This window comes from Chiloscyllium plagiosum, unplaced genomic scaffold, assembly GCF_037043375.1.
Source record: "Chiloscyllium plagiosum isolate Xiang-an unplaced genomic scaffold, Cpla_swu_hap1 HiC_scaffold_1, whole genome shotgun sequence".
NCBI classification, from domain to species: domain Eukaryota; kingdom Metazoa; phylum Chordata; class Chondrichthyes; order Orectolobiformes; family Hemiscylliidae; genus Chiloscyllium; species Chiloscyllium plagiosum.
The window spans coordinates 40277379-40292342 of NW_028270139.1; the positions used below are offsets into that span (position 1 = coordinate 40277379).

The 14964-nt window shown below is 44.0% G+C and overlaps 1 protein-coding gene across 5 annotated transcripts in view; it reads left to right on the forward strand.

Moving 5' to 3' along the window:
- Positions 1–14964, forward strand: part of shroom3 (shroom family member 3) — a 432635-nt gene that overhangs the window by 340797 nt on the left and 76874 nt on the right. The window lies entirely within an intron of this gene.

Sequence of the window (14964 nt, forward strand, 5' to 3'; positions counted from 1 at the left end):
GGGTCACTTTGGTATGTTGGCACCAACACATTTCCCTGACACTGTTCAGTGGCGGTGTTACAATTGATTGTTCCAGTCTTGTATGTGCCACTATCCGAGTACAGGATAACCTTGAAAGATTTTGAAGTATCAGTTTTTCGCACTGGTGGTTTTATGATGTTGCAAAAATCCTGACTCCAATATGCTTTAAAACTACTTTTAAAATTCATTCTCAGTTGCTTCCTCCTGCTCATGTTGTTGATTGGTTTCTGTGGCAGGGTTGAGTAGGTTTGCCAACAGCAGGGAGAGAACTTGTTCACTATTAGACATTGTGCCTCCCACTTCAGCAATATTACAAATTTAGGGTGAGACAAGGACTTGGGATTCACACCCACTACTTAGTGAACAAGTTACCTTGCCTTCTTTCCCCTTCTGTTCATTGATTTGATGCAGATCTGGTTGAACGTAGACCGAGAAGCAGTAAAGTCTGTGATATCCCCTCACGTCCTCTAGCTTTAATCCTAACCTAACGTTGCCCTCTACATCCTCTAATTATTGGCTGTGAATGAATGTTTCCTATCAACTGGTCCAGATGAGTTCTGATGAAGTGTCACCAGACTAAGACATTAACTCTGGTTTCTCTCCACTGATGATGCAGACCTGTTGATTTTCGTCAGCAATTTGTTTTTATTGAAGTTATAAAACACTTCTGGAGCAGATGGGACTTGAACCTGGACCTTCTGGTTCAGAGTTAGGGACATTTCCGTTGCCCTGAAAGACCCCTAACTAGCAACTGTATCATTTCAAAGTAATCTAGATTGAGTGTGTGGAATGCACTGTCATTGCCAAAGCTTCTGTTTCTTGTCAGTTTATCGGTTTAAACCGATGCCAAAGCCCTCTGTATTTTAGTCTGAGCAAAATAATTTGTAGAAGAATTCAAGACTTCAGGTGCTGATATCTGCATGTGCTTTAACATAACTTTGAGCAGTGGCATAAAAAACTTTGATACTCAAATTGGCAGGTGTGCAACGGTGTTCCACAAGGATCTGTGTCCGGGCTTTGGTTATTCACATTCATTGTTAATGACTTGGATAAAAAGTCGTATTTTCAAGTTTATTGATGACACTCAGTTATGCGGCACTGTAAACTGTAGATAGCATAAAATTGCAAAGAGATATTGAATGAATGGGCAAAGTTGTGATAGATCAAGTTCAATGTAAGTGAGTGAGCGATTAGCTATTTTGGGACGAGAGAGGTTAGATCAGGGTAGTTTCTAGATGATAAGTTGAATACAGCAGATGTCCAAGGATATTTGGGGGATCGGGTAAACAGATCTTTAAAATGCTACAAACAACTGCAGAAATTAATCAAAAGGCTTATGGAATGCTGGTTTTTATATCTAAGGGACTGGAAGATAGGGGTAAAAACATTGGGCTGCAGCTGAACAAAACGCTGGTTAGACTCCACTTGGAGTACTATGAGCAGATCTGGGCACCATGCTTTAGAAAGGATCTATTGGCCTTGGAGGGAGCACAAAATAGGTTTGCAAGACCGATACCTAAACTTCAGGGGCTATATTATGAGGAGAGATTGGGCCTGTTTTCTCCAGAATTTGGAGGGTTAAGGGGAGATTTGATCCAGGTTTTTGAGATATTAACAGGAAAAGACAGGGCAGATAAAGGTAAACTATTTTCATTGGTTGGGGGTTCTAGAACTAGAGGCATAGTCTGAGCATTTAGGGCCAGACTCTTCACACAATGTTAGGAAGCACATTTACACACAAAGGGTGATGGATGTTTGGAACTTGCTGCCACAAGTAGCAGTTGATGCTAGATCAGTTCTTAAAATTCCTATCTAAGATTTAAAACTTTTTATTAAGCAAATGTATTAAGGGATATGGGCCAAAGGCAGGTCTATGTAGTTGGGCCATAGATCAACCATGATCTCATTGAATGGTAGAGTAAGCTTGAGGGACTAAATGGCCTACTCCTGTTCCTTTGTTCCAATTGGATTTCAATAGAGAAAGCATACTGAGGACCTGAAATAGGCAAGCTGTGGCACTATTGGTTGTAATTTTGAACGTCAGTGTTAACCCTCCCCTAACCTTGTAGGTCTGTCAATTTGGTCAGAAGCTGGCAATCTGAAATAATAAGTCTTTCCCTCCACATATGCTACCTGTTCTGATGAGGTTTTTCCACACTACTTTTGTTCATATTTCTATCAATTTGGTCAGCAGTCCAGACAGGAAATCAACCCGAAAAAGAAGTGATCAAGTCATATTTGACAATGCATGCCCAGCCTTGTCAGATCCCATTGCCCTTCCCCACCCCGCTCTCATTTAAATGTCAGGGCCCATCTCCTTTTGCCTTTGTTTCCATTTAGATTGCAGTGGTGAAGAAGAGTAGTCAAATGGACTTCTCCATTCATCAACCACTGCAAAGTCATTTTGAACATTAAAGTAAAGTACACAAAGTCATGTAAAAAGAGATGCTGATCATTCCCCAGTCTCTCCTCTTTATGCTGCTTCACACTTGAATGTGGGCACCACTTGTTCTCTTCTACCTAATCGAGGTCCACATCTTTATTTGACATCATGGACCAGCTCAATCATGTCATTACTTAAGTGTCTGTGCACAAACACTTTGTGATCTTGGTCTCTGGCTAGAGTTCATGAATCTTGGATGATTTGTCTTTCTCGAGCGCAGGGATATAGAGTCATAGATATGTACAGCACGGAAACAGACCCTTTGGTCCGACTCATCTATGTGGTAAAAACAATGACTGCAGATGCTGGAAACCAGATTCTAGATCAGTGGTGCTGGAAGAGCACAGCAATTCAGGCAGCATCCGAGGACAGGCAAAATCGACGTTTCGGGCAAAAGCCCTTCATCAGGAATAAAGGCAGAGAGCCTGAAGCATGGGAGAGATAAGCTAGAGGAGGGTGGGGGTGGGGAGAGAGTAGCATAGAGTACAATAGGTAGGTGGGGAAGGAGATGAAGGTGATAGGTCAGGGAAGAGAGGGTGGAGTGGATAGGTGGAAAAGGAGCTGGGCAGGTCGGACAAGTCCGGACAGGTCGAGTTACTGGAGGTTAGAAACTAGGATGAGGTGGGGGAAGGGGAAATGAGGAAACTGTTGAAATCCACATTGATGCCCTGGGGTTGAAGTGTTCCGAGGCGGAAGATGAGGCGTTCTTCCTCCAGGCGTCTGGTGGTGAGGGAGCGGCGGTGGAGGAGGCCCAGCACCTCCATATCCTCGGCAGAGTGGGAGGGGGAGTTGAAATGTTGAGCCACTGGGCGATTTGGTTGATTTATGCGGGTGTCTCTGAGATGTTCCCTAAAGCGCTCTGCTAGAAGGCGTCCAGTCTCCCCAATGTAGAGGAGACCGCATCGGGAGCAACGGATACAATAGATGATATTAGTGGATGTGCAGGTAAAACTTTGGATGTGGAAGGCTCCTTTAGGGCCTTGGATGGAGGTGAGGGAGGAGGTGTGGGCACAGGTTTTACAGTTCCTGCGGTGGCAGGGGAAAGTGCCAGGATGGGAGGGTGGGTCGTAGGGGGGCGTGGACCTGACCAGGTAGTCACGGAGGGAACGGTCTTTGCGGAAGGCGGAGAGGGGTGGGGAGGGAAATATATCCCTGGTGGTGGGGTCTGTTTGGAGGTGGCGGAAATGTCGGCGGATGATTTGGTTTATGCGAAGGTTGGTAGGGTGGAAGGTGAGCACCAGGGGCGTTCTGTCCTTGTTGCGGTTGGAGGGGTTGGGTCTGAGGGCGGAGGTGCGGGATGTGGATGAGATGCGTTGGAGGGCATCTTTAACCACAACAAACTTTTGTAAGTACAACAAACTTTTATCTACCCACCTCCATAACCAGCGCTCCTCAAACATTCCAGAAGATTCCCCTGGCCTCGGAAACGCCATTAGCCATGCGGCTGATGCAGCTACCACCCCCACGCTGATTGATGATGTCACTTCTGCCCCCATCATGGCCACTCCCACAGCCACTTCCGGCCCTCACATCATCGCCGATGCCACACGCTCAGTAACTTCCGCCACCCCTACTGCCGTGTCTGCCACCACTTCCGACCCCACCAGCCCCACTCACCTGCATTCTGCTGACACGCCCCCCACAGACCCCACTGTCACTATCCCCACCCCCCAGAACCCCAAGGGGAACACTACCCCTACTCATGACTCTACCCCCATTCCCCCCACCATCACACCCACTCCAGGTACTGGCTCCGACCCCACTCCCAGCTCTACACCTACACCAGCTCCCGGCTCCCAGCCCTGCCGAGTTTTCACCATCCCCCCCAGACCTCCCCCTCACTGAGGACGAACGATCAGTCCTTAGCAAAGGACTCACCTTTGTCCCCCTCCGTCCACACATCAATGAATTTAATACACGCCGTGACATCGAACAATTCTTCCGTCGCCTCCGCCTCCGAGCTTACTTTCACAATCAGGACTCCCGCCCACCTTCCGAAGACCCCTTCGCCCACCTCCAACACACTACATCCACCTGGACACCCCGCGCTGGCCCATTACCTGCCCTCGACCTCTTCATTTCCAACTGCCGCCGGGACATTAACCGCCTCAACCTGTCGACCCCCCTCCCCCACTCCAACCTCTCACCCTCACAACGCGCAGCCCTCCAATCCCTCTGCTCCAATCCTGACCTCACCATCAAGCCAGCGGACAAAGGGGGCGCAGTGGTAGTCTGGCGCACTGACCTCTACATCGCTGAAGCCAAACGCCAACTCGAGGACACCTCTTCCTACCGCCCCCTTGACCATGACCCCACCCCCCATCACCAAACCATCATTTCCCAGACCATACACAACCTCATCACCTCAGGAGATCTCCCACCCACAGCTTCCAACCTCATAGTCCGGGAACCCCGCACTGCCCGGTTCTACCTCCTTCCCAAGATCCACAAGCCTGACCACCCTGGCCGACCCATTGTCTCAGCATGCTCCTGCCCCACTGAACTCATCTCTACCTACCTCGACACTGTCCTATCCCCCCTAGTCCAGGAACTCCCCACATACGTTCGAGACACCACCCACGCCCTCCACCTCCTCCAAGACTTCCGTTTCCCCGGCCCCCAACGCCTCATCTTCACCATGGATATCCAATCCCTCTACACCTCCATCCGCCATGACCAGGGCCTCCAAGCCCTCCGTTTTTTCCTCTCCAGACGTTCCCAACAGTACCCCTCCACCGACACTCTCATTCGTTTGGCCGAACTGGTCCTCACCCTTAACAATTTCTCCTTTGAATCCTCCCACTTCCTCCAGACCAAAGGGGTAGCCATGGGCACACGTATGGGCCCCAGCTATGCCTGTCTCTTTGTTGGCTACGTAGAGCAGTTGATCTTCCGTAATTACACCGGCACCACTCCCCACCTCTTCCTCCGCTACATTGATGACTGCATTGGCGCCACCTCGTGCTCCCGCGAGGAGGTTGAGCAATTCATCAACTTCACCAACACATTCCACCCTGACCTTAAATTTACCTGGACCATCTCTGACACCTCCCTCCCCTTCCTGGACCTCTCCATCTCCATCAGTGACGACCGACTTGACACTGACATTTTCTACAAACCCACCGATTCCCACAGCTACCTGGATTACACCTCTTCCCACCCTACCTCTTGCAAAAATGCCATCCCGTATTCCCAATTCCTCCGCCTCCGCCGTATCTGCTCCCAGGAGGAGCGGTTCCACCATAGAACACACCAGATGGCCTCCTTCTTTAGAGACCGCAATTTCCCTTCCCACGTGGTTAAAGATGCCCTCCAACGCATCTCATCCACATCCCGCACCTCCGCCCTCAGACCCAACCCCTCCAACCGCAACAAGGACAGAACGCCCCTGGTGCTCACCTTCCACCCTACCAACCTTCGCATAAACCAAATCATCCGCCGACATTTCCGCCACCTCCAAACAGACCCCACCACCATGGATATATTTCCCTCCCCACCCCTCTCCGCCTTCCGCAAAGACCGTTCCCTCCGTGACTACCTGGTCAGGTCCACGCCCCCCTACGACCCACCCTCCCATCCTGGCACTTTCCCCTGCCACCGCAGGAACTGTAAAACCTGTGCCCACACCTCCTCCCTCACCTCCATCCAAGGCCCTAAAGGAGCCTTCCACATCCATCAAAGTTTTACCTGCACATCCACTAATATCATCTATTGTATCCGTTGCTCCCGATGCGGTCTCCTCTACATTGGGGAGACTGGACGCCTCCTAGCAGAGCGCTTTAGGGAACATCTCAGAGACACCCGCATAAATCAACCAAATCGCCCAGTGGCTCAACATTTCAACTCCCCCTCCCACTCTGCCGAGGATATGGAGGTGCTGGGCCTCCTCCACCGCCGCTCCCTCACCACCAGACGCCTGGAGGAAGAACGCCTCATCTTCCGCCTCGGAACACTTCAACCCCAGGGCATCAATGTGGATTTCAACAGTTTCCTCATTTCCCCTTCCCCCACCTCATCCTAGTTTCTAACCTCCAGTAACTCGACCTGTCCGGACTTGTCCGACCTGCTCAGCTCCTTTTCCACCTATCCACTCCATACTCTCTTCCCTGACCTATCACCTTCATCTCCTTCCCCACCTACCTATTGTACTCTATGCTACTCTCTCCCCACCCCCACCCTCCTCTAGCTTATCTCCATGCTTCAGGCTCTCTGCCTTTATTCCTGATGAAGGGCTTTTGCCCGAAACGTCGATTTTGCCTGTCCTCGGATGCTGCCTGAATTGCTGTGCTCTTCCAGCACCACTGATCTAGAATCCGACTCATCTATGCCGACCGGATATCCTAACCCAATCTAGATCACCTGCCAGCACCCAGCCCATATCCCTCCAAACCTTTCCTATTCATATACCCATCTCGGTGCCTTTTAAATGTTGTAATTGTACCAGCCTCCACCACTTCCTCTGGCAGCTCATTCCATACACGTACCACCCTCTGCGTGAAAAGGCTATCCCGTAAGTCTCTTTTATATCTTTCCCCTCTCACCCTAAACCTATGCCCTCTATGAGTGGAGATGTTGCTTGGCTACTCTGCTGAGATTATTTAATTGACCACAGCCCAGAAATTGAAGCTGGAACCTTGTACAATTCAGTATTGTATGGGGTGAACACAAAGCAGGCGCTTTTAAAAGGAATTGTTTTGGAAACACAGTCTGATTTCTGGTGTAAACAATCGTTTGTTGCTTCAGTTTTCATTTGTTACGATAAATGAGATACTTCGTTCTAGACGTCCATGATGTCATCTGAATCATAGGATCAAGTTACAGCACAGTACAGCCACAAGTTGCCAGCTCCTCTGGTGTTTCATCAAATTAAGTACAATGCAGTTGGCAAATGTGTGATGGAAATTTTTTTGTGTGCCTTTCTTTAATGTTCAAAATGACTGGGAAGATGCTTCCACCTTTACCGATCCTTTCATATGCCACTAATACTACCAATTTAAGTGTTAAAACTTTGTTTCAAAACTTTTGTTGTAGCACTGTCTAAAACTCTGGCACTTATAATTTTATTTTCAGTACTTATCAGAATTAAAGCGTTGAAGACACATTTTGGAGCTATCATGATGTGTCACATGGTAGAAATTTGAGAAAAGAGAGTGTTTTCACTCTGATTTGGAGGCACAACACTTTCCCCTGAAATGTAACGTCGACCAATAGCGTGTCATTCATGTTGCAAGAGCATCAGCATTGTTTGAAAATGTGTACATGCAATAAGAATTCAGTCAAGACAAATAAGCTTGTAGATTCCATTCTATTCAAAACTGAAGAATTAAAACCACAGTCAAGATGGAAACATCAGCGATTCTTCATATTATTATGCACTGTTTTATATTGATATTACAGCAGAAACAATGATTTTGTTGGTAACATGTGTTTGTTGTTGACCGGTGTGAAATGGATGCTTTATGTTTGATCTACAGGAAGGCACTGTGGGATTGAGAGAAAATATATCTAAGATTATTCATTGTGTAATTTTGTATTCCTTATTCAAAATTCCTTGTGCTGCTTCACAGAAAACAAATCATGTTGTCTGAAAATGTGCTTCACAGCTTGCTGTTTCCGTGATGTACTTAAAGTAGTTTGGAATGCGCATAGAGATATTAGCTAAAATGAATACTGTGAGGTGCTATATTAACCATTAATGCTTTGCTAGGAATGTTCAGTTTGCACCGATACAGACTGTTAACTTAATCTGCAATTTAAGAGTTAAGGTGCATAGTTTGGATTCTCTTTCAGCATTTGCTGAGCAGAGTAATGATTAATGTGTTGAGATCTTTTCCAGATCAGCTTGCCCACAGCACACCATGTTCCTGTTTTGCCTGACAGGCTTTATGGAAGCACTTGTGACTGATTTGTTAGGAGTTGATCTGGATGTTGAAGGCTGGCCTAATAGGATTTGGTTCTTGTAGAAGGGCAGCATTTTGTCTGTGCTTGCAATTTTTTTCATACCTTCTGTAATATATCTAGCTTGGTTTGTTTCTTGAAGCAGTCACAATATGATGCAGGTGGAGGGGACAGGAAGAGAGTGTAGTGTAACATTGTTTGTCAATGTTGTTCTTCATTTCAGCAGATTGATTTAACTTTATTTTTCCTTGGCCTTTATAGCTGCACTATTACAAAGCATCTGTTCCTGATAATTGCCAATGGCTCCCTTTCCTCCCCTGTTTTCTTTCACTTTCACTTCCTGCATTCCCCTCTTGGCCCTTCCTACGGCTAGGCACCATAAGATGAAGTGGAATTATTCAAATAGTGCCTTTCACAACCTCAGGATACCTGAAAGCCTCTCTTGGCTTTTAAAAGAATGAGGAGAAAGTGAGGACTGCAGATGCTGGAGATCAGAGTCGAACAATGTGGTGCTGGAAAAGTACAGCAGGTCAGGCAGCATCTGAGGCTGCTGCCCGACTGGCTGTGCTTTTCCAGCACCACACTTTTTGATTTTGAAAGAATTACCATATCTAGTGAGACTAGTCCCAGAAATCAGCATTGAGACAAAATAACCAAATCATCCTTTTTAGTGGAGTTACCTGAGATAGGATTAATAGCTAAAACTTTAACTAAAAATTGGAAAATCCCAGCATATTGGCAGTGTTGGCTGTGGAGATTTGGTAAAAGTCATTTGTAAAGGAAATTGAGCCACTCAGGGTAAGGAGGGTATGTGGGTGATCACAAGGTATCTTCCTGTGGCAACAAGCAGTATTACAGTGCAGCCTTGGTTATCTGATCAACACGGGCGAGGAGTATTTTGTTTGGATAATCGAATGTTCGGATAAAACAGTTTACCCAAGCATCGGAACCTTATGATCTTGTTCAGATAATCTGAAATTTGGATAATCGATGTTCAAATAACCAAGGTTGTTCTGTACAGCAGCTTCAGACATCACAGAAACAATTCAGATGAAGCACAGCCAGTTTGGTTTTAACTCTTTAAAATTATTGCATTTCTTTTTTTTCCCCCATTTTAGTTTTCTCATCCCCTTTGTTGAAGGCACTTGTTCAACCATGAGAACCATGCATTTGCATGGCCTTCCACATGGTGAACACTCTCCTGGCAATTCCACAGACATTGATGAGCTGCTGAGTTCACTGTTACTCCTGTATGAGATAACTAAGTGCTACTGGCAAGTGAATACACATGTGGGCATCATTGCTCAGCACAGGCTAATTGTCACTGCTTTGATCAGAATTGGCATTTTTTTTTAACAATGTAATCATAATGTCACTTCAGTTTCTAGTCAAAACACTTCTCCCAATGTACTCAATGGGACTCTTCAGCGTGGTCTTATATTGAATGCTGTATATACAAGGTGTTATTGAATGAAAGACACATTTTCAAAAATATTCCATGGCTTTATGGATTTCTTTTCCAGGAGAATTTCATCTTCTTCATTTGGCTGAGGAGTGGAACATTTCTCCCAGTATGAGCACTCTCAGAGCAGTGAGAGCATACTGCTGCTGAGTAATCTGTTCCAACAAATACTGCTGATGCACAGTATCCTGTATTGACCAGTTTTTTTTGTCTTTTCCAAACCATCCCACTGGCTTCCACAAGGGGTAATACTTCTCCCAAACTTGTTGCAAGTAGTGCAACACTGGGATCAACTCAGCTTTGTGAGCTTTTAACACACAGCTGCCAAATTTGACAATCTTTGAATAAGTTTCCTGGCTTACCTTTCAGCTAGCCCTTATAGACTCACCCAGACTTCGGCACTGAATTCAAAACAGGTGCCAGAGGTGAAGGGGGTGCGCGAACATGGTGATCATAGAAGCCAATTTACACAGTGGCTACCAATTTACATTTGTTTTATGTTGACAAGTGACACCAAGCAAATATTTGCATGTAAACTGTTGGCAGTTAGGTACTGTGATTATGTATGCACTGACCTGTAAAACAGGAGGGTCATGTTACATGGATGTATAAACACCTGATTTGAACCTGCTGTTGCTTTCCTGTGGGGAGTAGGAACTCACTGCGTGGTATGTGACCTCCACAGGATTGCGGTGTATACACAACAAGAGTTGAAAAGCTGCACTGTTTACTGCAGCACAAAAGCTTTTGTGCAACCTTTATACTGTTCAATAAAATTGATTGGGCTTTCTATTATTTTAACTTGAAATCAGGTTATTTGGGTGCTGTTGTGATAGTGTTAAAATGGAGTTGCTGTTACACTGGACTTAAAGGATTGTTTGTCATCCCACGTTTTAAAACAAGAATGCACCTTCTTGTCCAGAAGCAGCAATTCCAGTGCCAGTTTGCTAAATACCTGAAAAGGTGCAACATAGAATCATGAGGACAATGCTGGAACTTAGAGGTTTATTTATTAGAAAAGGTTGAACATACTGGATGAATACATGATTGAAAACCGATTACCTTTATTGAATGTCACATAATAAAAATGCAGACAATATAAAGGTTGCATAAAAGCTTTTGTGCAGGCATTAATTGCCCGTCATGAGTGCCCCCCCACAATTAATGGTACAGTTTGAAAGTGAAACCCACAAGTGTTGAGCTAGAGAGAGGTGCTGAGCAATTTGTTGGAGCTGTGAGCTTCCAATTTCCTGGATCCTGATGGATTTCATCCTCAGGTCATTGAAGAAATGATCAGATATGAATTGACATTAATTTACTAAAAATACCTTAGATTTATGGAAGGTTTCACTAGATTGAAAAGTTGAGAGTGTAACTCATTTATTCAAAAAGGGAAGGAGACAAAGATAGCAAACTACGGGCCCGTTTAGCGTGACATCTGTCATAGGAAAGCAGTTATCTCTAATAAATAGACTGCAATGATTCAAGAAACTCATTCACCTCCTAATCACTGCCTTACAGATTGACAATAAATGCTAGCCCAGCCAACAAAGTCCATATCCCTTGAACAGTTAAAAAATCCTGACTGCATTAATTTGTGGGTGCTTGAAACTATATTTATCACACACAAGGCCTCTTCCGTGCTTGAGAAAGAATATATCCATAGTGCACCTTCTTCATTAAAGAAAGGGATATGAATCCAGCCAATCCCTGCTGCATCCCAATGGTAATGTCCTGACCAATCAGAGTTGACTAAGTCCAGTCACTTAACTGTGGTAGTTCACAGTTCATGCTGCAACTCCAACCAAGTACAGGCTAACCAATCAGAACCTTGTTGTCTTAGTGTATATATTATTGCCTCCTTTTTAACTTTGTTTTCTTGCATTTCAATCCTGATGAACATAAGACAAAAAACTTTGACTTGATGCCTCCTTTTTAACCATGTTTAAGATATATTCCTGAGATTGTCTACACAGTCAGATTCTTCTGCATTTCTGATGTAGGGGTTGGTTATTTTTAGTTCAGTCAATGTTTATCTAGAACAGCAACCTCCCTACTTGTATCCCAGATATGTGTATCCAGCAGCCCCTGCTTCCTTTCTCACAGCATCTTGACATTTTCCAACTTGACATCCCGCGCTGACCCGAGCGCTATAGCATTCTTTTTTCTCGTGCTACTTTGCTATCAGCTTCTCTGTAAATTTCTCTAATGTCTTCCTGAATCCTGCTCCTTCATTTTCCCAGCATGTTTGACTGATCTTCATATTGCCATTTGCTGTTGAGTTTTTAACCCTATCCTTTTGTCCCAATCTAGTCGCCTCCTAATATGAGAAAAATACTTAAAATGTTTAAACAGCAGTTAACATGTCAATAGTTCAAAGCATTTCAACAGTAAATTTTTTCTTATACAAAGTAACTTGTTGGAAAAATGGCAGCCATTCTGTATCAACACCAAACAAATCACAAGATGGATAAGCAGGTAATTGGAGTGTTTTTTTGGTACTTTGGTTAAGACAGTGATGCTGACCAGAGTCAGGAAAACCGGCTGCTGTCCCACAATTCAAAAAGGACGTGAGGGGCAACCTTTTCCCACAGTGGTTCTTGTACGGAATGAACGTCCAGAGAAAGTGGTGGATGTAGATACAGTTACAGTGCTTAAAAGACATTAGACAGGTACATGAATAAGAAAAGTTCGGAGGGATATGGGCCAAATGCAGGCCGGTGGGGCTAGTTGAGTTTGGGATTGTCGTTGATGTGCACCGGTTGGACCAAGGACTGTTTGTTTCTGTACTCCATAACGAAAAACACTGAACAGGAACCAGCAGTGGGATCTGAGTTTCAAAAGATATTTGAACAAGTATATAGTTAAGAAAGATTTAGAGGGATATGGGCCGAGCGCAGGCAAATGCAATTAGTTCAGATTAGGAAACCTGGTCAGCCTGGACGAGTTGGGCCGAAGGGCCTGTTTACATGCTGTATGACTCCATAATAGCAACTGCTGCAATGTAGCACTGTTTCGGTGTTCCACAGAATTGTGCACTCCGGATGGAGTTCAAACTTACCAACCATTTGAGATCTAATCTAACAAACACTGTTTTACAAGCACTTAAACCTATATGGGATCCATGTTTACTTCTGTAAAGTAACCTTTATTTGATCCAGAGCTACTAATTACTTCAAACAAAATTAATTTAATTTAATAAGAAAAAACTTCAAAGCCCTACTTTAAATACAAATAAAATAAACAGATTGAAGGGTGGATTTTGAAGCACCAGAAAACTGATTGCTGCCAAGTTTGTGACTTGTATGAGCTCATTTGTTAAGCTGTTTCTGTGTGAACGACTTGCACCAGTGTTTTCCATTATGATGCAGAATAAATACTCAAAGGGAGCGATGGAGCTTGTAGCTTCTTTCCTGACAGAAATAGCCAGAAACTTACTGAAAGGTAGAAATAGGAGTTTGAAACCTCTTTCTGAATTCCTTAAACTGAGTAAACCCACTTCCCCACCATGTAAAATGAAGAGTATTATGAGAATTAAGAATTTATCTTAATCTTTCATACGTCACTTTGTTTTGCCTTGAGGTGATAATCACTTAGCACCATAATAATTTCCTAACCATGGTTGTACTATGGGTTTGGATTTTGAAGTCACTAAATAAGTAATTAGTGTATGCTGGTGTCTATAAAGTCTAGTGACCACTGTGGTGTTTATTAAAATTCTAGTTGTACCTCATTCAACAAGATGCAGATTTGCCAAGGCATTCTGCTGCAGGATCAACAGTGTAACAGTGCAAGTTCTCATCTGATCAGTTTTTCATTATTTAGTAGTGACTCAGTACTTTAGAAACACTGTTTATCAGTAACATTGAACTTCAACGTTATTCAGCATCTATACAGCATAGACTCCAGAGCTCCTGTCAGTTTTAGTAAAATAAAGATGGCTAATGTTGATATTTTTGCCATCATTACCTTTGCAAGGTTCAGGCCACTAAATTAACTGATCAGTTTGGAATGTTGTTGAGTGGAGGCCATAATAATACTGAATTTTAATATTACTATACTATGTTTGTTCACAGTTGCATGTAATATGGAAACAAGTTGTTCTGATGTTATGCTCTTTTGAGACTGAGGAGAAAGTGAGGACTGCAGATGCTGGAGATCAGAGCTGAAAATGTGTTGCTGGAAAAGCGCAGCAGGTCAGGCAGCATCCAAGGAGCAGGATTCTCCTGCTCCTTGGATGCTGCCTGACCTGCGCTTTTCCAGCAACACATTTTCAGCTCTTTTGAGACTGATACTACCTTGAAGCACCTGAACATGGCACATTTAAGGAAATCAGAAAACATGCCGATTAAACATATTCTGCCCATAGTTTGTAAATGGTTAAGCAAAATCTGCTCCAAAATAACATCTTGTGATAATCTTTCAGACTTGTCTGTCAGTTTTTCTGTGCAAGGTGAATATAAAGTTTCCAATGTGAATAAAAATCCCTTTTTCTGTTCTCTGTGACACACACCACCTCTCTTGCATGCACAGTATCTTTACATGAGGTTACTTTTCCCAATCTCATTATCAATGTGCTCAAATCTGGCTATAAACTGCTGTACTATTACATTTAAATGTTTGCCCTGCTCAATGCTTTCTCTGATAATCATTCAACTCTGATGAAGAAAAATCTTAACTCGAAACATTAGCTTTCTCTCTCTCCATGGGTACTGCCTGACCCACTGTGATTTCCAACATTGTTTTTGTTTTCAGTACAGATTCCAATATCGGCAGTAATTTGTTCCTCCAAACATTCGTTCCACTAGGACCTGGGAATTGTTTATAGCTGAATAAATGCTGTTTAAAAAGTTAAAGAAACATTTATTGCTTGATTCAGATACCTTGCAAATTTCATCAGAGAAGAGGGGAATTTTGTCATAACGAGACAAGATTGGATGTCAAAGAGGAAAGATTAAGTTGTATAAATTAATTATGCATATTAATGGAGCTATTCTCATCTCAATCGATCCAAATTTAAACAGCTGTCATCTTGAAGCAGAATCTCATGCAGAAATCTTATGGTACTGAAGGACTTTTTTGTCACTGAGCAAATAAAATGATTAAAAAGGTGTAACTTCAATGCACACCTTTTCCAAAT